Source organism: Apodemus sylvaticus, chromosome 18 (genome assembly GCF_947179515.1).
Source record: "Apodemus sylvaticus chromosome 18, mApoSyl1.1, whole genome shotgun sequence".
NCBI lineage: Eukaryota > Metazoa > Chordata > Mammalia > Rodentia > Muridae > Apodemus > Apodemus sylvaticus.
The window spans coordinates 22,695,785-22,717,257 of NC_067489.1; the positions used below are offsets into that span (position 1 = coordinate 22,695,785).

At 46.6% G+C, this 21,473-nt stretch overlaps 1 long non-coding RNA gene across 2 annotated transcripts in view; it reads left to right on the forward strand.

Moving 5' to 3' along the window:
- Window positions 1-510: 510 nt before the first annotated feature.
- Window positions 511-21,473, forward strand: part of LOC127668690 (uncharacterized) — a 38,831-nt gene continuing 17,868 nt past the window's right edge. The window contains exons 1-2 of one of the 2 annotated variants that reach the window (XR_007974143.1): window positions 511-1,082; window positions 18,331-18,474. This is a non-coding gene — a long non-coding RNA (uncharacterized LOC127668690). The remainder of the gene's footprint in view (window positions 1,083-18,330; window positions 18,475-21,473) is intronic. The other variant, XR_007974142.1, reaches the window with a different exon arrangement.

A 21,473-nucleotide genomic window follows, 5' to 3' on the forward strand; every position in this document is an offset into this window, starting at 1 on the left:
AACCCCCACATTTTTTTTGTTGGTTCTGAATTATGCTGAAGAAAACCTGGCTGCCATGTGGCAGGACGGAAATGTTAACCCACAGTTTGAATGCAAGACTCAGCTTGCTATCATTAAATCGTAGGATCTAGGGATGAGCGTGGGGCTCAGTGGTTAAGTGTTTGCTGAGCAGTCATGAGGCCCTGTGTTCCACCTTAAACACACACACACACACACACATACACACTCACACATTCATGCATGCACACTGAAAGTATGTGAGTGTGCGTGTGTGTGTGTGTGTGTGTGTGTGTGTGAGAGAGAGAGAGAGAGAGAGAGAGAGAGAGAGAGAGAGCACTGTACGGTTTTGTAAATAAATATTTACCAGGGATACAGCATGGCTCAGTGCTGGCCCCTGCAATCTTAGCACAGGATCACAAGTTCACAAGTTCAAAAACTGTCCTAACTCCACCTCTTCCAGAGCTTATTTCCTTCCATAGAACATTCTGTCTCTGCTCTGTGACCCATCAGCCCAGCCTTTTCTCAAGAGTCCCCCTTTACAAAAACACAAAGAGCTACCTTCCTACAGTCCCTCCCACCTCTGTCAGACAGGCCCTCAAGACCATCCAAGGTCTGGAGGCTCAGGCAAACAGGTTGGGAGCTCGTGAGGCAGTCGCACAAAGTCCCCCCTTTCTTTAGATTCCTCACCAGCAGAGGCAGCCTATGCCTCCCGGGGCTTTGGCGAAGATTGTGTAAACTGACCTGTGTGATCGCTACTCTGCAAACTGGAGAGCAGTCATTTGCAGCCCAGGAAAAGCACCGTGTGCTCAGGTCAACAGCTCTGGGAAGGGTTAGAACTCCCTTTCCGCGGAGAACCTTTCCTTCAAGCAAGATAAAGGCACAGCTTCTGGGCTGGAACTTAAAAAGAGGAGGTTACCGGACACCAGATGCCTCCATGTTGGACTCCTCCACAAAGGAACCATCACAGAGAACGCAGTCCTCGCATCAGGACCGAGGACGCTTTCTAAGAGATGCACATTCATGAGGTATGAAGTGTGCCCTGGAACGTGGCATAAATTGCTAGCTTTTGTCACACGAGGCTGGTAAGTGATCACGCACAGCCGGGACTGAAGGTACCGACCCTAGCCGGTCACTCTAGACACTGTCTGCAGAACCCCCGCTTCTGCCCTTGGAATGACGGCTGGGGACCCTCACGACCCTCTGTGAGCAGGGCTCTTATTAGCCAAGGTTAGAGAGGTAGAGTCAGCAACTGGTTGGAACCCAGGTTAAAACCCCGGGCTTCCTAGTTTCTGAACTCAGCAGTGTGGGCATGAGGCCCTCCCAGGTGGCTCCCACTCTTTCTCTACCATTTACTGTGCCGCCAGCCTGATGGGTCATCTGTAAACGGGAAATGACCGGTGACGTCTCGGCCACTTTAGGCTATCTCCTGGCATCTGGCAAATGCCATCGGGAGTCACTTGGTACTTCTTGATAGCCAGTCCGTAGGTTCTGACTGGTTAGTTCAGCCCCCTAACTCATTTAGTTCGCCTGTCAGAGAGTAAGGCAAGGCCTTGTGTGGCTAACAGGCAAATTATGGCAAACAGGAATCCGGAGAAAGGCATCTGAAAGACTCCTTACAATTATTTCCTACCCTCTCAGCGGTGGGAGAAGGCACCCTGAGTTCACTGGGCCAGTTCAGTCTAGGTGTACAGCCACAGCCTGCTGAAAGTCACGAATAGCCACAGACACTCCGCTCCAGACAGTGATCGCCCATGAGCACAGCCCTGGTTCTACATCCCCATACCTGGAGGCCCACCTCGGGGCACCCTGCCCCATGACCACGGATGGGAGGATGGTCCATAAACACACAAGGTTTAGGCCTGGGGGAACAGCCAGGCTCTGGTTTATTAGGGCCCTTTCTAGCCAGTCACTTCTCCGAATCTACTCATAGCTGACGGTATTTACAGATGCTTTTTGCCAAGTCAGACACTAGGGGGAAGAGCAGAGATCAGAGGAGACAGCTTTAGTTTTCACCACTGATTTCCTAGAGTTTGGCCAGTTTGCTTTCTACTCAAGCAGCGTTTTTGAAAACCTTCCAGCCTTCCAGCCACCCACGCTAGTGGGAAGCTGCAGATCCCAGCGAGACGCCCCCAGCACACAAGGCTCCTACCTGTCCCTCCTCAGCGGCCCGCTTCGCCTCACCTGCGAAGCGAGGACACGCTGGCAGGCTCGCCCTCCTCCACCAGCACTCGGGCACCGGGAAAAGGATGTTTTGTAACTTTTGGCTACAACTTCCAGAGGCAGAACAGGAAATGTCCTCTGGGACTTGGAGCTCTAGGAGTAATCTAGGTCTTCCTGGAAGCTACTTGCAACAACTGTCTGGTATTTAAATGGCTTTCCCCCTCCCCACCCCCTTTTCCTCTGTCCCTCTCTGGCCTATACTGAAAACATTTTTCCTCTGGGTAAACTTGGCTCCAGAACGCTCTCCTTGTGAGAGACTTTCTCATGTTACAAACTTTAGTTCTAAAAATAAATAAATAAATCCAGAGCTTCCTCCCTGACCCCTGAACTTTTTACTGGGAACATTTTTTTTTTTGATTTTTTTTCCCCTGACCCTTTGGATTCCAAGAAAATACACGCCCACGTCCCTCTTGACGGTCCCAGCCGTCATTCTTCCCGGAGGAAAAACAGCTGGTAGAGGCCAGCCTTTTAACTGTGAGCGCCCAGCGAGCCCTCTCCTATTGGAGCGACCATCCAGTACCCTGTGTGGAGCACAGTAAGAGGTGCCTAAGGAGGGTCTTTAGGGACAGAACTGGTTACCTTTCCCAACTTACTACCTCCTCTGACACCCAGGAATGGGACCACTGGGCCGAGGGGCCCATCAGAAGAAGATGTGGTCGCTGGTAACCACCTTTACCCTTTCTGTGATTGGTCACACAGCTGCCACAAACTGGAAACCTTTAGAACAACTGACCCTGCAGGGAAACACTCAGCAATTCTCAGTGCTGACTGCGATGTGTTTGCAGTCAGGACATGGGCTATCTTGTCTGTCCTTTGTTTTAGCAGAAAGCAGGTAATAAACTAAGAGTGTGAGCAAGACTGTAAGAACAGGTATTTTTAACAGTTCATCGGGTTAGAGATTTTTCTTTTAGGAGAAATTTTTATTAAATGTATTTTAACTGATATATAAGGCCATTAAAAGCTGTAACATGTGGCAATGAAAGTTGACCCCTATTATTAAAAGTATTTGATTAGAGGCTGAGAGGTGGCTCCGTAGTTAGAGCTCTTGCTGTTCTTAGGGAGGATTCTGCTTTGGCTCCTGCACCCACATGGTGGCGCACAACTGCCTGGAACTCCAGTTCTAGAGGATATAGTGCCCTCTTCTGGCCACACGGGGCACTGCACACACAGTGCACAGCTACACATGCAGGCAAAACATCTACACAAAAATAAATCTTTGAAAACCTAAGTAAGTACCTATTCTATATTCTAATATATTGAACCACAGCAGTGAAATAAACAGAGAGAATACTCATTTTACTATTTTTTTTTCTCAAATGATCTCAAGAGCCACACTTTGAAAAGCAGTAGACATGAACTATCAGGTAACTAAACAGCAGGCAAGACAAATCTTAAAACCAAGTCTTAAAACATGGCTTCTGTGTGTATCTGTGATAGGGTGTGAACTTGGCATGTCCACAACTCTAACCCAATCCTAGCACACACAGAGAAATAAATAAATAAAAACATGGCTTTTGCCCCAATTTAAGGACAAAGTTCTAATTCTATTGACTTAAAAATATGCAGCTCTTGGAGCTAGGGAGATGGCTCAGCAGTTAAGAGCACAGGCTGCTCTTCCAGAGGATCCAGGTTCAATTCCCAGGACCCATATAGCAGCTTGAAACTATATCTCCTGTTCCAGGGAATTGGACACCCACACACAGACATACATGTGAAATGGAAATTTCTGGTTTCTTTAACAACTAAGTATGTCATGTGATGCTTTTCTGGAAGCTGTCTTATGAGAGGCCATGTGATGTTTTGCTGAAAATGGGCATTTGATGTTTAGAAGGAATATAAATGGAACCCCACAGACAGTGAGGGGACGCCCTTGCATTGCTACATGGCACAAGGCCTTGCCTCACTGGTCTTCTGCTGGTGCTCCCTTCATAGAGAGAAACATGCCAAAGAACTCCTCATGGTATTCCAGCTGGTTTTGGTCACTTCTGGTGACTCATGCAGATTTGGTAGAGCCTTGTTGCTTCTGCTGGATCTTGCCACTACTGCTGATTCATGTCTGGTGTTTGCTGTTGAACTGGACTGCTGGTTTCCTAACAACGAAGTGTGGAATCGCCCTGCCCCACCCCACCCTCAAGGAGCTACTTCTAAACAGGTCCACATTCCCACTCTCCTATTAACCTTCTTTTTCCCTACCTCTGATCGATGCATTTAAGAACCCTAAGTAGATTTTGAAAAAAATCTAAGCCTATGTACATGAAGGCAAAAAACAAACAAGCAACAAAAAACCCACCCACACACAGACAAACAAACAAAAACAAAATAAAAATAAAAACATAACACTAATGGACATGAATAAGCATATATTTTGAAAAGTTGATTTAAAAATATGCCACTCAGTAGGCACAGCCCCTAGGGTTAGGGCATGGGACTATGGCAAGCCAAATTAATACAATAGTGTTTCCAGTTCCCATCCTGAGAGCAAAAATTACTAGACTGAAAACTTGTGTTCAATTATTAAACTAGGTGTAATTGTTAAACTAGGTGTGTGGTGTGGTGGTGGTGGTGGTGGTGGTGGTGGTGTGTGTGTGTGTGCTGACCAGAGGTGGGCACCAGGTATCTCTCATACTCTGAACCTCACTGGTTCAGCTAGAATGGCTGGCCAGCAAGTCCTAGGTATCCTCCCGTCTCTACCTCCTCTGTTCTGGGATGACAAATGTGCAAGGGAACACACACACACAAAATTATGACAAACTAAATATTTTAAAGAAGAAACAAGGAGTGCCGGGGAGGATGGAGGCTGCAGGAGGGAATCCTTGTACCACGCTGACAGCACTGAAAACTGGTGCAGCCTCTACAGAGATTAGAATAGCAGTTCCTGAAAAGCACTAATGTCAAAGCTGGCCATTTCTGGGTATACACTCAAAGGAATTTCAGTCAGCACACCACAGAGACACTTAGACATTGTTTATTACTGCAGTATTCACAATAGGCAAGATATGGAACAGCTTAAGTGCCTAGCAGCAGATGAATAAAGAATATGATAGATACATACACACATGTATACAATAGAATGATAAAAATGAATGAAATTATGCCATTTTCAGGAAAATGGACGGACCTGGAGGTCACCCTATTAACAGAACCCAGGACACTAAGGCAGCAGGCTCTCAAGTGTGAGGCCAGTCTGGACAATGTGGTTGACCAGGTTAGGAGCACTTGTCACTCCTGCTGACAATGAGCATCTGATTCCTCTTATCCATCCACGACCGGCTGCTCACAACTACACCGCTACTTTCCGGGTATTCAACACCAGCTTCTGGCCTCTGATCTGGCACTGACCAAATACCTACTGTGTGTACCAGGCTGGCCTAGGACCCTGCACTGACCAAGTACCTACTGTGTGTGCCAGGCTGGCCTAGGACACAGCACTGCCCATGTATGTGCTCCAGGATGGTCTATGACACAGCACTGATCATGTACCATATGTTCCAGAATGACTTATGACACAGCACTGATCACATACTATGTGTTCCAGGTCTGTTCAGAAATTTCTCAGAAAAAAAATTTTCAACATCACAATTCTATCAAGCATTATTGCTTTTTGGTTTATAAGGTATAGTTTTATTTTAATTATGCATACATGTGGTAGGGGGTTGGGTTACATGCATGTGTAAATAAACACCCTCAGAAACCAGAAAATGGCATCAGATCTCTGAAGCTGGAGCTATAGACAGTTCTGAGCCGCCTGAGAGAGGTGCTGGGAACTGAACTCGGGTCCTTTGCAGGAGCAGGAAACACTCCTGTGTCACGGAGCCATCTCTGCGCCCCAAGCACAGCACTCCCTACAGAAGAAGACGGTTGTGCTCTGTGTGGATTTTGCAATGATACTTTCTGGTGTTAAGATTGTTAGTGATCTGAGCCTTTGAAGGAATTTTTTTCAAATGATATATTCTGATCACATTTTTGTTTCCCCACTTCTTCCCATGGTCCTCCTCACAGTCCTCCCCACCCACGCAACACCATGTCATTTTATGTTTCCTTTTTCTTCCTCTCTCTCTCTCTCTCTCTCTCTCTCTCTCTCTCTTCATTCTTCCTCCCTTCCTCCCTTTCCTTCCTTTTCTTCTTCTTCTCCTCCTCCTTCTTTTTCTTTTTCTTCTTTTTTGAAACAGGGTTTCTCTGTGTAGCCCTGGCTATCCTGGAATTCATTTTGTAGACCCAGGGTAACCTCTGCTTCTCTGCCTCTCTGCCTCTGCCTCTGCCTTGAGTGCTGAGATTAAAGGTATGTGCCATTAACTCCCAGCATTTTTTCTTTTTTCTTTATTTCTTTCTTTTCTTTTTTCTTTTTTTGTTTTTTTGGATTTGTGTTTTTCAAGAAAGGGTTTCTCTGTGTAGCCCTGGCTGTCCTGGAACTCACTCTGTAGACCAGGCTGGCCTCGAACTCAGAAATCCGCCTGCCTCTGCCTCCCAGAGTGCTGGGATTACAAGTGCGTGCCACCATGCCCGGTGACTCCCAGCATTTCTTTATGTTTCTTTTTAAACTAAACAAAACCAAAAAACACACACAACTCCAACCCCCCAAAATCCCACAAAACAAAGACTAAAATATACAAGCAAAAAACCCAATGAGACAAAAAAAAAAATGTCCAAAGTATAATGAGACCAAAAATCTACAAAAATACCGTTGAGCCCATTTTGTGCTGGCTATGAGGTCTATCTACCCTGAAGTGTGGTTGATCCGGCCAGTGAGATTAGGTGAAGACTGATTTTCCCTTTGCTGGCTGTATCAGTTGCAGATAGTTTCCTGGTCAGGAGTCAGGCCCACATCCCCCTCTAAGTGCTAGGACTCAGTCTGGCTTGTGCCTGCTCAGGGTCTGTGCATGCTGCCACAGTCTCTGTGAGTTCGTCCTTTGTGTCTGGATGAGGCCCTTCTGATGCCTGCTACTCCAGCCACTCTCCGTTGCCCCGTCTCAGCATTGCAAATATCATCCAGCCATTCCTCCCAGTTAGGAAAGCCTTATAAAACTTAGTGTGCACAGCACTGACCCAGGAGATGCAGGAACGCCAAAGAGATGCTTGTAATCTCCTAGGCAGAGAGGCTAATGCTCTTTCAACCACCTGCTCACCCCTAAGGGTACACACCTGAGGGGAACAAATTGTTACAGTCATTGTTATCACAATCAAATCTGAAACATTGTTATCTTTCTGAAAGATATCCTTTATTCATTTTTTAAAAGATTTATTTATTCATTATATTTAAGCACACTGTAGCTGTCTTCAGACATACCAGAAGAGATCTCCTTATGGATGGTTGCGAGCCACCATGTGGTTGCTGGGATTTGAACTCAGGACTTTCAGAAGAGCAGTCAGTGCTCTTAACCACTGAGCCATCTCTCCAGCCCCTTTATCCATTTTCAAATTGGTAAATTCCAAACTTTCACACAGATGTGGGGAAGGGAAAGAGGGAGGAAAGGAAAGAGGGAGAGGGGGAGGGGGAGGGAGAGAGAGAGAGCGCAACCACTAATATATTTTCTGCCTCTATTGTTTGTCTAGTGTGGGCATTTCATATTAACAACCTCATACATTCTTTTCTTCTTCTTTTCTTTTCTTCTTCTTTTATGCCTGGCTTTCTTCTTCTAGCATAACAAGCATATATCCATCAGTACTTCACTTCTCTGTATGGCACAAGTCTCTGAGGGCACTAATGACCACTGAACAGTACAATCACAGTGGGCGGGGTTATGTCCCGTGGACTACATATGAGGAAAGCTGTCTCTAAAACAAAATGTGGGCAGTCAAGGTGACTTGCACCCACATTCAAGGGCACAGGAGGTTGAGGCAGGAGGACAGAGAGTTTGAGATCAGCCTGGGTTATATAGAAAGATGCTGTCTCAGAGCTACAAGTGAACCAACCACAAACGGCTCCATACCTGGAAAAAGGGTGGTGTCTGCTCATCCTTTGACTCAGCCCAACTTCTAAAGGGCCGTTGTCGGATGTAGCTTCTTGTTCTCTTGGGTGATTCATTCTGATGTTTATTTTTGAGACATTCAAGACATTGTCAGAGAAAACAAAAATTCGAGGCAAATACGTGGGTGGGAAGAAGCAGCTCTTAGAATGACTGTTTTGTGAGCTGGGTTCACAGTCTCTGAAGAACTTTATCTCTGGGGAATGAGATTCCCAAGCTCACTTCTGCTCCCTATTTTAAAAAAAAATGCTCATGGGCTGGAGAGATGGCTCAGCAGTTAAGAGCACTTAATTGCTCAGAGTTCCTGAGTTCAAATCCCCAAATCCCAGCAACCACATGGTGGCTCACAACCATTTGTAATGAGATCTGATGCCCTCTTCTGATGTGTCTAAAGACAGCTACAGTGTACTTAGATATAACAGTAAATAAATAAATCTTTTAAAAAAATGCTCACGCTGGGCAGTGGTGGCATATGCCTTTGATCCCAGCACTTGGAAGGCAGAGACAGGAGGATTTCTGAGTTAGGGGCCAGATCCGAGCACTTAAGAAACTGATGTAGGAGGAACAAAGTTCAAGGCTAGCCTGGGCTACAGAGCAAGTTCCAGACCAACCTGGGCAACATGAAAACCTGTCTCAAACATAAATAAGTTATCAAGTAAACAGACAAATAATCTATTTAAGGGATTTTATTTTATTTACTTATTTTTGATTTAGTTTTTTTTCGAGACAGGGTTTCTCTGTGTAGCCCTGGCTGTCCTGGAACTCACTCTGTAGACCAGGCTGGCCTCAAACTCAGAAATCCGCCTGCCTCTGCCTCCCGAGTGCTGGGATTACAGGCGTGCGCCACCACTGCCTGGTGTTAAGGGATTTTAAAAATGAAATCATACAGAGACTCAGAAGCCTGAGAATAATCACTGGTATTTGTATTTAAGGAAGGGGTAAGGTTTTGCTGCCCTAAGCAAATTAAAAACCACCCTAATTTTTCATTGTGTAGAAATGAGCAAACAACTCTGGCTTTAATCCAGGATCTTTGTAAGAAGCTTCAGGAAGTGGGTCTGGCAGAGGGTCCAGCTCAGGAACAGTGAAGTAGGCATCTCAGGACTTCACAGTAGCATTTACAGCTGAACTAGAGTGGGCGGGGTGGGCGGACACCCCCCCCCATGGGCCAGACAGAGAAGAGGGGGGGAGAGGGAGAGAGAGGGAGAGGGAGAGGGAGAGGGGGAGGGGGAGGGAGGGAGAGGGAGAGGGAGAATATGCTTTGACAGACTTAATTTTATTAACTAGTACACATGTGTTTGTATGAATGTGCACCATATGTGTGCATGCCTGCAGAGGCCAGAAGAGGACACCAGATCCCCCCACCCCGAGCTCGGTGTGGCAAAGCAAATTTGTGACCTCTGCAAGAGGGGGACAAGTTTTCTTCACCTCTGAGTCATCTCTCCAACTAGAAATCATATTATGGGACCAGTGAAAGCGATCAGAGGATAAAGGCACTTGCCACCAAATCTGAGCTCAATCCCCTGGATGTACGTGGTGCCCAGGACCCACATGGTGTGGGAGAGAACCTGGCACCCACAAATTACCCTCTGACCTCCACACATATACCACAGTGTGTGCACACACATAAATAAATAAATAAATAATGTATTTTTTAAAATTTAAAGAGTAGTACAAAATAATTTTTTTAAAATAAAGGCATGTTTTAGAGTTCTGGTATCTTAGTCAGGGTGTCTACTGCTGTGATGAAACACCATGACCAAAAGCAGCTTGGGGAGGAAAGGACTAATTTCACTCATGGTTCCATAGAATAGTTCATCATCAAAAGCAGTGAGGGCGGGAACTCACACAGGGCAGGAACCTGAGGGCAGGAGCTGATGCAGAAGAGCCCATGGAGGGGTGCTGCTTACTGACTTGCTCCCCATGGCTTGCTCTGCCTGTTTTCTTATAGCAACCAGGACCACCAGCCCAGGGATGGCCCCACCCACAAGGGGCTGGGTCCTCAGCCATCAATCACTAATAAGACAATGCCCCTTGCTGGGCAGTGGTGGCACACGCACACCTTTAATCCCTGCACTTGGGAGACAGAGGCAGGCAGATCTCTGAGTTTGAAGCCAGCCTGGTCTACAGAGTAAGTTCCAGAACTGCCAGGGCTACACAGAGAAACCTTATTGTGAAAAACAAACAAACAACAACAACAACAACCAAAAGCCAAAAGAAAAGAAAAAGGAGGAGGAGGAAGAGGAGGAAGAGGAGAAAAGAAAAGGAAAGGAAAGGAAAGAAAAGAAAAGGAAAGGAAAGGAAAGGAAAGGAAAGGAAAGGAAAGGAAAGAAAAGAAAAGAAAAGACCCCACAGGCTCACCTCCAGCTGTTTTTATGAGGACATTTTCCTGAGGCTCTCTCTTCCCAGATGACTCTAGCTTGTGTCAAGTTGACATAAACTTAGCTAGCATATCAGGAAGTGGTAAAGACTACTTTTAATATATTGAGTTTTCATCCTACAACCTTACTGTTTAGGTCTAAGAGTTTTCTAGTAGGTGCTATAGTGGCTCCCCCCCACACACACACACACACTTATTTGTTTATTTATTCATTTTGTATCACAATATCAGCTCCCCCTCCTCCCAGTACCCCCCCCAGGTGGAACCTTCCCCCACTCCCTTATTCCCCTTCTCCTTTGAAAAGGGGGAGGGGCGCCTCTAGGTACCACCTTCCCCCACTGCCCCCCCACCTCTCCACTACCCCCCAATCTGGTCACTGCAGGACTGTACACATCCTCTCCTACTGAGGCCAGACAAGGCAGCTACAGTGCCTTTTAAGTAAAGGGTCATGTCTTCTGCAAGAGAGGGTCATTTTCTTTCTGTGTCCTTCTCTGGTCAAATTGAGCACTGCTTGAAGCCCTGTTTAAAGCATGAAAGATGGGAGTGGCAATAACAATGTCTCATTCTTGACTTTTAGAGAAAATACTGTTTTTCTCCATTTAATACAATGTTATCTACAGATCTGTTTTATATATATTATATAAATATATAACATACAATATTATAATATATAATATATTATTATAATATGATAATATATGTAACGTATGATATAAGACATATATATATATATGTATATATATATATATATATTCCATGTTATTTTGAGGTGCATAGTTCCTAAAGTCTCCAGTACTTTTATCTTGAAGGAATATTGAACTTTGTCAAAGTTTTTTTTTCCAGCATCGATTGAAATGATTATGTGGTGTTTGAGCTTAAGTTTATTTATATGTGCCGGGCAGCGGTGGCTCACTCCTTTAATCCCAGCACTTGGGAGGCAGAGGCAGGTGGATTTCTGAGTTCGAGGCCAGCCTGGTCTACAGAGTGAGTTCCAGGACAGCCAGGGCTACACAGAGAAACCCTGTCTCAAAAAACCAAAAAAAAAAAAAAAAAAACAAAAAAAACAAAAAAGAAAAACAAAAAAAGTTTATTTATATAGTGATTACATTTGCTTATTTACATCAGCACTAATCAACCTTACTTTTCTGGGATGAAGCCCACTTAGCCATAAGGTATAATCTAATGTGTTCCTGAATTCAGTTTGCAAGTATCTTGTTGAGAATTTTTGCAACTATTTTCATCAAAGAAATTGGTCCACAGTTCTCTCTCTCTCTCTCTCTCCCTCTCTCTCTCCTCTCTCTGTTTCTCTCTGTGTGTCTCTCTCTGTTTCTTTCTCTTTTTTTTCTGTGTCTTTACCTAGTTTGGGTATCAGAATAATACTGACTTCACAGAGTAGATTTGACAGTGTCCTTTCGCTTTCTAATTTGAGGACCAGGGTAGGAAGACTTGGCCTCAGGCCTCAGGTCTCCTGGGAACATGTGGTAGGACTGACCAGTGATCAGGTCAGTCCAGGCTTTTCTTTGGCATGAAGATCACAACTTGCTTGGAATTAGTCTGTGTAAGTCACTTCTATCTTCTGGGTTGTATTTAAGTAAATGACACACATTTAGAAATTCTTCTGTTTATCCAGCTTTTCAGAGTATGATTTTCATGGGACTCTCTAGTGAAGCTCTGCATTTCGGTGGGGTCTGTTGTGGTGACCTTTGACCTCTGAGTTTGCTATTTGTCTTCCCCCTCCCCCAACCCCTCTCTTTTGTCAGTTTGGCTAACTGGGAAACAGTGAAATTAACACCTCATGGCACAGGTTATATATGAGTAAGTTAGTAGTTTCATCCCGGGCTCTGAAATACCGTTTGTACCAAGAGGAAAGACAATTCAGCGGCCCTTCTGAACCCTCTGCCAGGACAGTGAATTTTGGTTTTGGTGGACAGATGTCATTTTCAACATGTCCAGTAGATGGCGGCATTGCTGTTTTCAGAAGAAACTCCAAACTTTTTTTTTTTTTTTTTCTGCTGAGGGTCATGGCAGTAGACTGACCAGGTCTTTTCTATCAAGTGCCAGTTATGTAAGCCAGAACTATTCGGTAGGGGGCTGACATAGACGTGTGATGATCCTAGGCTCATGACTTCACCTCTCTAGACCCCCTCACCCACAGGGTCCAAAAGCTGAGGGCTCCCCAAGTTCTGAAGGTCCCAACTCTGCTAATGGAGCAGACCTGCAATCCTAGCATTTGGAAAGCAAGGACAGAAGGATCCAGAATTTAAAGCTAGCCTAAGCTATGTAAGACTTATAAACACACACACACACACACACACGCACACACACACGTTTGCGAGTGTGTGCAAGCACGCATGCACACTTGCACGGTGGGGGTTGGGAGCCTTAGTGGAGTCACTGGGCAGTTGGATCAGCCATGCCCACCCTAAGCTCCACAAGGGCCTACTGTGTGCTGATAGCACTACATGGCAAGGCAACTGGCATTCTGTCTGACCACAGGGTGCCCTCCTATTCCAGAGGAGGTTCCGCATATCAAAAGTATGCTTACTGTGCATTACCTTTTCAAAATCTGAAAAAATTCAGAACACCAAACACATTTCGCCTCTCGTAAGAGCTGCTGGGTTGATGTGATGTAAAGCGGCTGTTGGGGTGAGGGCATAGACACCTGAGGGGCGCACACAGAGAGGCCACACCTGAAGGGCACACACGCACACGGCTCTTCTGTCCCTATACATGCTAATCAGAGTCTTCGCAGTTGGAGAAAAAGCCCAGAAGGACACAAAACTGTCCCCACTGACACGCGCACATCACGACACCCATGGCTCTAACATGTCTATAACAACAGTCTCAACATTCCTAATGCTGCGACCTTTTAAATACAGCTGTGGTGATCCTACGACCATAAAATCATTCCATCGGTACTTCATAATTGTCATTCCACTACTGTTATGAATTGTAATGTAAATATCTGATATGCGGGATATCTGACATGTGACCCCTGTGAAAGGGTTATTTGGTCCTGAAGGGGTCTCATCCTACAGGTCAAGAACTGCTGAAGCCCCTGGTATTGTGATTAATGACCTTGGAACCTTCTGGGGAGCCTATTCCACACGTATGGAATAAACTAAGGAACTTTATGCTGCTTAGGTGTGTGTCAGGGGGAGGGGGTAACACACCAGGTAAGGCAAAAGAAGGATCCAGAAACGGCTGTAAATGTCTTGGCTGAAAGGAATAGGAAGGCCTGGCTCCCACACAGCCTGCTCCGGGGCTCTTTCCCAGACATCCCTGAAGCCCCAGTACTGTCATCGATTGCTGCTCAGTGTGCTTCACTTATCTAAAACACTTGCTCTGGGAGGGTGTTGAAGGAGGGAGGCAGGGAGCCGCCATGGTGGAAATGCAGCTCTCATTTAGGGCATTTCTTGACCTTCTAGAATAAATACAAGACGGCCCAGGGCTCCGAGACCCACCTGATATCACTTCAGTAGACGGCTGTGGTGGTTTGTATATGCTTGGCCCAGGGAGTGGCACTATTTGGAGGCGTGGCTTTGTTAGAGCAGGTGTGTTACTGTGGGCGTGGTCTTTAAGACCCTCACCCTAGCTGCCTGGAAGCCAGTCTTCTCTTAGCTAGCAGTCTTCAGAGCAAGAGGTAGAACTAACTCTCCGCTTCTCCTGCACCATGCCTTCCCGGACACTGCCATGCTTCTCTCCATAATGATAAGGGACTGAGCCTCTGAACCTGTAAGCCAGCCTCAATTAAATGTTATCCTTATAAGAGTTGCCTTGGTCATGGTGTCTGTTCAGAGCAGTACCTCAGCCTCCTGGCTCCTTCCTTAGGCCCTCCCCCACCCCCCACCACAGTTATAACCAAGGTCTTGGGACTCTTCAGATGTCCCGGATCCTGCTGGTTGCTGCTTTGTCTCTGCAACAAGCTGTTCCCAGAACCACCATTGCCTCTGGCTTTCTTCTGACCTGCTGAGTTCCTGGTTCCTGTCAGTCCCTCACTGTCACCCAGGGCTGCATATGTCTCCCCTCCCGTGACTTTTCTGTCATTGTCGAGTCATCCCTGGTGACCCTGTGAACATAGTGACAAACTCTGCTGGAACAGTCACATCAGTTTCTCTACCCCCCAGTCCCTTCCCCCACCACAGGATCACTGAGGCCCCACCCTCCGCAGCCTTAGCTCCACAGGCTGCTATGAGGTTCTCCACAGAGGCTGGTGCACTGGATGGTTGGTGGTAGAGACCGGGTCAAGCTTACTGCCCTTAGAAAAGAACTCTGAACTCTGCGAGGCCTGTCTCCCCTTGGGAAATGATCTAAGTCTAACACTTCAGCAGGAAGACATTTAAACCTACTCACTGTCACTGTCACAGTGTTCTCAACCGTGTGATCTGTCATGTTTCCCTGGGGCAGGGGGCTGTACGTTTGGGAAGTGCACTTGAAGCCTCAGCCTAGGGGACAGCTCTTGTTTGTCACCAGCCTAGAGGACAGCTCTTGTTTGTCACCAGCCAGCTGTGTGGCCATCCAGTGTCACAATGAAGTTCTAATCCCCACTTCTTAGGGAAACAAAGCTCTCACATTCCTTTTTTCTTTTTGTCTATTTATTAATTTATTCTTTCATTCTTACCCCCACCCGACCCCTGCATCCCCAGTGCTGGGGCTAGAACTTCGGGCCTTATGTGTGTTGAGTAGTGCTCCACCATTGATCTATAACCCCCGCCCTGGGGCTCCTTGTTCTGATATCTTGTGGCTTTGAGTACACAGAGCTGTGACTCTACTGGACACACTGTGACATCTACATAAACTTGTTCATTTCAAAACCAAGACCGGTACAGAGACATGGGCTGTGTGAGTGCCAACAAAATGGTCCCAGCAGTGCGATCCGGTGGCTGGAAGATTGTCGGAGAGAATATTTCTACTGATTTTCCAGTCTTTGGGAAGTCCTGTTGGGAATGCTGGGCATGTAGCTCCAGTTGGCAAAGGAGCTGGAGTTTGACCCTCAGTACTCAGTGTTTGGTGAGACCAGCTTGTAACCCCAGTTTGAAAGGGGATGGGGGGAGGGAGGATATTCGTTTTGAAAATTCAGATCCTCAGAGTCCCATTGTGTTACCCACTGACTGGGATTTCAAGGCCTAAAAGGAGCTCAGCAAAGAGTTGAGCTCTTCCATGAGAACCCTGTAGCAACAGTTGACTGACTGCTTGATCAGACACGGGTGACAGGCCCCAGTGAACCCTGCAAATTTGATAAGGCTGTGAACAGGGACTATAGGCAAATTTCTGCTGCCTCGTTAATTTCTCCCCTTTTATCAGAAACTCACATACTCACACACAGACTCACAAACTCACACACAGAAAGTCAAATTTCTATTTCAGATATCTATCTATATCTATACATCTGTCTGTCTGTCTGTCTGTCTGTCTATGGGACCTTCATATCTATAGGTTCCATCCATATATTAGGATCCAAACAAAAGGTGATGGTAAGACCATTTTCCATCTCTACGGATCATGTATGGTCTCTGGGCATCCTAATTTCCTAAACAACACAGTCTATTACACTCGGCATTTGCTTTGTACCAGGAATCTTAAGTGCAGGTGATTTGAAGCACATGGGGTGGGGTGGGGTGGGGGTGGGGTTAGCTCAGGCTAGCTGCAAACCCATATGAGCATCTGCAGTTTGGCCATCTCTGGGGAAGTCCTAGAAACAAAAGCACAGACTCTGGGGACGACTGCAAACTCAGCCACACAGACCGACAGTGTGGAAAGAAAGCAGTCTCTCTCCTTTCTCCGTCATGAACACCCCATCCACCGGTGAGGCCTGTCAGCTCCTCCCTCAGATGCAGTCTCTTCGTCACCTCTCAAAGGAGACAGACCATGCCCGGTATTTCATCAGCAGCGAAGCAAGAGGCTCCCAGTGGGCCCGATTTCTGTTCTTGCTCTCCGAACAACCCGCCTTCTGTAGTTTAAACCCCAAAGGCTTCCCAGTGTTAGTGTGGGATCCCTCCAATGCACCATGGTGGCTAGACCAGACTATGTCTTCTAGCCTTGCCTGTCAGGACCCTTCCAGACCCTCAAATGTGCCCAGTTCCAACTGCTTCTGTGTCTTCAAATACACCCCTGCTTTTCCTCTCAGATCTTCCCCTAACAGGGACCTTGACCAATGGTACAGACTGATCATGTATACCACGTCTCCAAGAGCTCAAACAAACAAAAAGACACTGAAACACTGTTACATAAAATATGCCCTCTGTTCCTAACCATGACAAATTCTTCCTCATGACAAAACTGAAAAGTCTGTGCTCAACACATGTGAGCAAAATAGAACAACTGAATTCAATTATTACTGTGCATGTCTGAGCGTTCTGGGATTTTGTTGGTGAAACTTGAATAAGTAATCAAATGGAGACATGCATTATTTATAACAAAGTATACATTTATTGTACAGAGATACTTTCAATTAAGGAAAATCACTACTATAGTCACCATCAAGTAATTTATGTTCTATTAAGGTGAGCTATAAAGAAGGGTTTTAAATGTTCTTGTCTCAATGTGTATAGAACTTAAGTGTATTATCACTGAAAATATAACAACCATAAATTAGAAGTTAAAATTTTTTAAAAAGATTTATGTATTTATTTTATGTATATGAGTACACTGTAGCTGTACAGATGGTTGTGAGCCTTCATGTGGTTGCTGGGGATTGAATTTAGGACCTCTGCTCGCTCCCATCAAACCTGCTCACTCCTCTCAACCCTGCTCCCTCCCGGCCCAAAGATTTACTTATTATTATATGTAAGTACACTGTAGCTGTCTTCAGACACACCAGAAGAGGGCGTCAGATCTCATTGCGGATGGTTGTGAGCCACCATGTGGTTGCTGGGATTTGAACTCAGGACCTTTGGGAGAGCAGTCAGTGCTCCTACCCACTGAGCCATTTCACCAGCCCTAAAATGATTTTTTAATGTATGCTTTCACAAAAGTTACTTTACTCAAGTACTCAAAATTATTTATAGTTATATGAATTTGTATTCAAATGTGTGGTGTGAGTTTTTACAATAATTCTTTGAAAACTATTTGAGAATTCATCTAAAATATTTAGAAACTGTTTGAGACTCCGAGTGAGTTGCATAAAACAGTCCTTTTGCTTTTGTTTTTGTTCATTTGCTTGTTTGTTTTTCCCAGGAATTGAACCTGGGCTTCATTTACGCTAAATATATTCTACTTTAAGCTACAGCCCTTAATGTTCTTAGCTTTCGTGTTCTGTATCCTTCTGGTTTGGGGGGGGGGGTTATTTGGTTGTTTGGTTGGGTTTGGTTTGACTTTAGTTTTGGTTTTAGTTTTTTGAGACAGGGTTTCTCTGTGTAGTCCTACAACTCATTCTGTAGACCAGGCTAGCCTCGAACTCAGAACACCTCGAACACCTGCCTCTGCCTCCCCAGTGCTAGGACCAAACGTCTGCATAGGCCACTCCTGCCCCGCTTCAGACGGCTGTTAAGATAAAGGATTGGTGTGTTTCAAGCATCAGACACGGAACAAATTGTTCAAGGTTAACCCTATAAAACGTTCCTTATTCTATGTGCATGGCTGCAGACTTCCTTAAGCCCGGGCATCTGCGGGGCACAGACACAGAGGATGCCCAGCACCCCAGGACGCTACCCTTTGTTCAGTCCACTGCACAGATGTTATCTGAGAAGGAGCCCTGGGTGCATTAATCTGTTTGTCCTCTTACCCAAGCGCATCAGCCATGTGACCCTGTGTTTGTCTCCACTTTGGCAGACCACAACCCACAACAGTGACGCATTCGGATGAGGTGGTAGAGAAACATCTGCTTGGAGTCTGAGCAAGATGAGCAAACGTGGACGCCTGTGAGCCTTCCGAATCCCGCTGCCCAGGGTGTGGCCTCTATTGCCTTGGCCAAAGGTAACTCAATACGTCCACGCCTCTCCTCTTGCTCAGGACTTCTTTGCTGCAAGACTTTCCTCGCCTACTCTGAACCCCTGAGAGCAGTGCCCACCCCACCCCCACCCCCAATTGTCTGTATCCTGTCGCTTTCTGTGTTGTTCAAAGCGGTCAACCCATCCTATATCTCATTAGGATTTGTTTTGAAGCAGGGTCTCAAACTAGGGATCCTTCTGACACCCAGCACGAGTGTCAGGACCGCAGGCAGGAGCTATCTACCGCAGACCTGACATTATTATGTGCCGTTCCTACCTTCTTTACCCACCACACTTTCTGCGGTGTTCGTAGGGTGTTACAATAATCAGACACTTGTGACCATAACATTTCAGGGCAGCAACTGACCCATGCTTTTGTGATTGCTCACTGCCGTCTCCCTTGAGAGATCCCGAGAGATCCCCTCCCGCGCAGCGCTGAGGCAGAGGTGCCTCATTCGTCACTGGGAGCCAGCAGACCAGCTGGAACTGAAACCAGACTCTTCAAGCCTGGGTTTTCCCACTAGGCGCACTGGGGTGCAGAGGAGGCCCACCGGACCTAGAGACTGATTTAGCATTCCAGCCCGGGGGCAGGCACACATTTCTTCCTCAAGAGGGCGCCGGCTGCCTGCATCTGAGCTGTTGGTAACTGGATTCAGAGGATGGGAGTGACCTTCTGGCCCAAGTGCAGGGTTTCAGAAGCACCGGGGACCTTCCAGCCACACCAAGATTAGGATACCAGTTCCATAGAGCCTATAAGCTCCTTGTCTCTGGAAAGTCAGGAACTCTTTGCTTAACATCTTTCAGGAAGTTAAGACCTTTTCAGCCTCTGCGCGGTCGGCATTTTGGACTTTTCTAAGATGGGGGAAGGGGGATGCTTTTTGGAGCACAGCGGCCTTGTCCTGCATCGGGACATGGATGTGCCAGGAATCACTCCTCCTCCCCTTCAACGCTAGGATGGGTGGAGAACCGTTGTCCAGCGATGTAAGGGAGAGATTACTGTGGCCCCACAACCTCGGAAAAAGAAGCTGGAAGGCTATTTCTGCCAGACCCAAGACAGAATTCGTGAATGTTCTTCTGCACAGGATATCATGAGTTCTGTTCTGAAAACTTTTCTTCCAGGGATTTATTATTATTATTATTTGTTTTATCATCTCCAAATGGTAATCGTTTGTGAATTACGTGGTGTTTATCCTTCTGGCTATAAACTCTAAACCAGTGCAGGGGTTCCATCCCCCCCCCACTCCCCACAGTCTGCATAGTTCCTATTTCTCAGGAGCTATTTATCTCCCTTTTATTGTTGTCTTCTTCATTGGTTTTTCCCCTCAGCCAGACAGGCTTAATAACTGGCAGTCATCGTGTAGACATAGTGGTGGCCGCCACCCCCGCGATGCGGACCCAGTCGTTTCCCAGAGCCAAAATGCTTGGCCACCACGACTTCTATTGTTTTCTTAGCAGACTCCGGGTTTTATTTCTTGGCTATCCTTGAATGAAGAAACTCTTAAAACATCATGTGTCCGCCTCGCTTTGTGTAGGAAAAGAGCCGTAAACAGGAAGTCTACACGCTCCCCTCCCCCCAAATAAAAGTGACCAGTCAATTAGGGCTTCTAGCGTGACTTAACCCCCACGGCCCAGGCACCTTGGGGGAAGCTGGACTTCATTAATCAGGCCAAAGCAGAGCTACAGGGAGGCCTGCGGGCAGTCGGAGAGCGGAGTGGGTGCCAAAGATCTGCCAAGAGAGGGGGAACAATATGGCCCACAGGCCTGCGCGAAAACTATCTCAGCCAAGTTGCAAAGAACACATGACAATCTTTTACATTGTCCCAGAGTGGCCGGGGAGGCCTCTCAGGGAGCAGAGCGCTCAGTGCCTGGCATTCCAGACCTACGTTGGCTGCTTCGGTTGCACTCAGGGCTGTCGCAGTCAGAGAGATCCGCAGTATGATACCGAGACTCCTACTAGGTCACCACACCAGCTTCTGAGAAACTTTATCTAGCCTTAGTCACCAGCCAGTGCTGTCTCAGCGCCGTTTCTCCCGCGAAGCAATTCAACAGCATGGGTTAAAATCCTGGTCCATCCTGCCTAGGATGGAGTCTTTTCTAAGTCAGCGTCATGGAAAAGGAAGGGCCCAGGAGGAGACTGGGGGTGCCGCTTCATGATAGAGCATGATTTAACATGCTGTGGTCCTGGTACTTTTTCAGTACAAAAGTGTAAGGGGTGGGGAGGGAGGAAGTAAAGAAATGGGAGGATGTGATGATTTTTGACATCTTAGGGAGAAGATAGCGAAAGGGCGTGTGCCCAAGAAAGAGGTTTAGTGGAGTCTGGCTTTGTAAGGAAACTGCAATCGGGCAGGCACTTTCAACAACAAAGGATGCAGGAGAATGAAATAGTTCTCAAGTTGGAAAGGCAAAAAGACTTTTTAAGGACAGTTTCTAAGGACACCTGGTACTGCAACACACAGAATATTATGATTCGAAGTGACTCCCTCTCCCAGCCCGATTCCTCTGGGCCACTCGATTCTGTTCCTGTTTAGACTGCCGTGTAAACCTATACATGAAACGTAGAAACCGTAGAAACGGCTGGGTAACGTCCCCAGCGAAAGCTCTCCACTGCGCGTAATGGCAGCGTTTTCGTGGACACGTGAGAGAGGGCTCTGGTGTCAGAGGTGGGAAGCTACAAAGAAAGTATCAGTCAGCTCAGCTCTGGCCTGACCTGGATGCCCCCTCCGCTAGAGAGGCTGCAGAAGCAAGGGTTTCCAACAGGTGGCGCTCTTGCAGCCAGAGCAAAGAGTCAGGTGTTGACTAGACAACTTGGCTTCCATTTAAGCCAAGACTCGCCTTCTAGAAGCACTGTTGCTGTCTGTACTCTGGGTTTCCATAAGAACCTAGCTTGTAGGAAGCTTGCAAAAGAGCTCTTGAATGGACACAGGCATCTTTAATTCTGTAGCTCTCTGAGTGGTTTCTTCATTTCCCATAAGCCATCCCAGAGGT